This window comes from Miscanthus floridulus, chromosome 18 (genome assembly GCF_019320115.1).
Source record: "Miscanthus floridulus cultivar M001 chromosome 18, ASM1932011v1, whole genome shotgun sequence".
NCBI lineage: Eukaryota > Viridiplantae > Streptophyta > Magnoliopsida > Poales > Poaceae > Miscanthus > Miscanthus floridulus.
The window spans coordinates 4,406,422-4,409,859 of NC_089597.1; the positions used below are offsets into that span (position 1 = coordinate 4,406,422).

Consider the following 3,438-nt stretch of genomic DNA (forward strand, 5'->3'; position numbering starts at 1 on the left):
CTGAAAAACACCGTCAGAGATAGTGAGAAAATATGACATCATAATTGCATGCTTTAATTTAACGTTGGTCAAAATTAAAACATACAACATTCTTATACACTAATTCTACATCATCGTTGGACAGAAATAGAATTAATACATGAAAAACTTATGAATATACATTATAATATTGTTATCATCAACGTTGCTCAGAAATAACAATATGATGATTTAACTTAAACAAATATGACTACTCCTCCAATTAAAATTTTCTTGTTGGTTCAAAAATTAATCAGAGGATAAATTGATCATTGCAGCGAAAAACTCATACTTAATTGGTGAATTTTACCCATAGGAAAATTCTCTTTACTAATTTTATTTGAGCCATTAATCAAATACCAGGAAAAGAATAAATTCTCTGGAATTTAGAAAATAAAAAAGGACTCAAAGTTTGTTTACTCGGCCCAAGCAGCAAAGCGGCCCAGCCGGCTCTGCTCTCGCATGCGCTGCGCCTTCCCAGGCCGTAACCAAGGCCTGGGCCAGCAAAGCCGGCCGCCGCGCAAGCCAGCCTAGGCCGAATGCTGGCCCGGCAGCTCTCAGCCGTCAATGGAGATCAGATGGCCATGCGGTGATCTTGGCGGATCAAAACCGCGTGGCCGGCGCTCTCCCCGGAACCCTAGGCTCATTCCGTCTCCCTCCCCTTCCTCTCTCAGCCTCGCAGCGGAGAGCAGAGAGCAGTGGAGGCTGTCCGGTGGCCGTTGCCCGGAGCGGAGGATTATGGCGCCATCGCCGGCCCCCTCGTCGGCGCGCGCGCTCCCCAGCGGGTGAGCGCGTCACCATCGAGCGGCCTACCACTACTATCCTGTTATGCTGTTGGGAGATCTAGAAACACAGACATGAGGTGGTGTTCAAAACGCCTACCACCGAGCACCGATCGACTGCTAGCTGCCTGCAGATACGCGATGAACTCCTGGGCATGCAGAATACCCCGGCGGAATGCTTCCCTACTCTTACGTTGGAGAAACATGTTTGATATGTAATCTAAACTTTCCATTACTTGCTTGATGTAATCCTTTGAACTTTCGGGGCTATGCCCCGTCCACCAACCGGCTTTGCCAGCATCTGTGGAATAAAATCAAGTGGGGATCCTCTTTGAACCCCCCCCCCCCCCCCCCCCCCCCCCCCCCCCCCCCCCCCCCCGTCGTTTACCTAAAAAATAAAACTAAACAGCGGTGGCTAAAATTTAGCAACTTGTTTAACTGTCTAAATTTTAGCGGCTTCAATCTAAACATGGCCTTATGAACCTTCGTTGTGGCAGGACGACACACGAGAACACGCACAGAATTGAACTGGAGGTTTATTTGCAGGTAATGGTAGCAGTAGCCAGCACGAGAACACGAACATGCTCCCCCGTTGTTGGTAATGGTAGCAGTAGCAGTAGCAGGTAGCTTAATTTCATTCGGAACAAAATAGACGAAGCTTAATTTCATGCTTCCCATTTCCGTTACTAGCTGATAAGCTTTATTAGGCATTCAGGCACTTGACAACAGACCAGTGGGTGCGCAGGCCGCACGGCCGCACGTCGGCGCTCGGTGGAAGACTAGTGTAGCGAATCGTCAGCTCTCGTCGTGGTCCTTCTACCGTGCCGGCATGTGCTGACGGTGATGGACGTGAGCAAGTCCCCCTCCAAGTGCGGCACCGTGGGCATCCAGGGCATCGCGAGGGGGTTCGGCGGCATGATCTTCACGCTCGTCTGCTGCACCGCGGGCCTCTCGGGAGGGCACATCAACCCGGCCGTCGCGTTCGGGCTCCTCCTGGCCAGAAAACTGTCGCTGACGCGGGCCGTCTACTACGTGGTGATGCAGTGCCTGGGCGCCGTCTGCCGCACTGGCGTCGTTAAGGCATTCGGGAGCGCGCTGTACGAGCCCGCGGGCGGCGGCGCCAGCCAACGCCGTCAGCCCCGGGTACTTGATGGGTACACCAAGGACGACGGCCTCGGCGCCGAGATCGTCGGTACGTTCGTGCTCGTGTACACCGTCTTCTCCGCCACCGACGGCAAGCGCAACGCGAGGGACTCCCACGTCCCCGTGCTGGCCCCCGCTGCCCATCGGCTTCGCCGTGTTCAATTCCTGGTGCACCTCTCCACCATCCCGATCACCGGCACCGGGATCAACCCCGGCATCAGGAGCCTCGGCGCCGCCATCATCTACGACAGCCCGCACGGGTGGCACGTCCAAGTTTGCACAGCTACCGTAGACATGCATACTGATGGCGCCTATATAGACTAATCACAATCATTATCATCTGACGACGATTGCAATTGCAATGCTTGCATTGGATGGTGACAGTGGATCTTCTGGGTGGGGGCCGTTCGCCGGAGCGCCGCTTGCGGCGGTGTACCACCAGGTCGTCATCAGGGCCATCCCCTTCAAGTCCAGCGATCACTACTAGTGTACCTTGAGCCTTGTTGCTTGCCGGCATACACGGATTCTGCTGCCACATCGTGCTGATCTGTCGGCCGCTCAATATGGACCATCACTCCGTGTGTATACGTACGTACGTACGTACGTACGTATGTATGTATGTATGTATGTGTTGGTGGTTTCGGACCGGGGGTCCTCAACCAACTAGTGAATTTGAGCTGCGTGTTTCCAATTCCGGATGGTGATGCAAAGAGACACAATGTTTATACTGGTTCAGGCAATCGGTGCCCTATGTCCAGTTTAAGAGATCGATCTTGTATTCCTTGCACCGGAGTGCTTGTAGTAGGGGGTTACAAGCTAGATGAGAGAGGGAGTTAGTCCCAGGTCTCGGCGAGGAGTGGTTTGGGCTGCTTGAGACGCTGCTCTCAGGCCACTGGAAAGTGTGTGTTACAAGGCCTTCTTCTCCGTCCTCCTCTAAGTGGCCCAAGTCCTCTCCTTTTATAGCTGAAGGGAGGACAAGGACAGTACATGTGCTAACTACACACGGCTGTCGGTGTTTCGTACAAGCACCGGCAAGTGAATTTATAGTAATGCGCGTTAGGCTCGGATGGTGCGCTAAAGGACACAGAATTTATACTGGTTCGGGCGGAACGTCCCTACGTCCAGTTTGTTGCTGCTTGTGTTATTAGCACCGTGAACGGTCTGTAGTAAGGGATACAAACTGCTGAGAGAGGGACTGGTCCCAAGTCTCTGATCGAAGGATTCAAAGGTGGTCAAGAGCTTCAGTAGCTGCTTGAATGTGTGTATGAGTGCGTACTATCGTTTTTCCGTCCCTTCGATGGAGGATGTGCACCCCCTTTTATAGATGAAAGGGGTGGCTTTACAAGGGTGAAGACTCCGGGATGCGTATTCTACTTAGTCTTGTGGCTTACGTCTATCCGATCAGGTCCTCCATCCTGATGAGTGCGGAGGAAGATAAGTGCTTACGATATTGTCGATGTCTCTGTAGGATGTCAGGCTAGTCACAGAACGCTGC

The 3,438-nt window shown here is 52.5% G+C and overlaps 1 pseudogene; it reads left to right on the plus strand.

The window, feature by feature from the left end:
• The first annotated feature begins 1,637 nt into the window (after positions 1-1,637).
• Positions 1,638-2,430, plus strand: LOC136523187 (aquaporin PIP1-6-like; annotated as a pseudogene).
• The last annotated feature ends 1,008 nt before the right edge of the window (positions 2,431-3,438 follow it).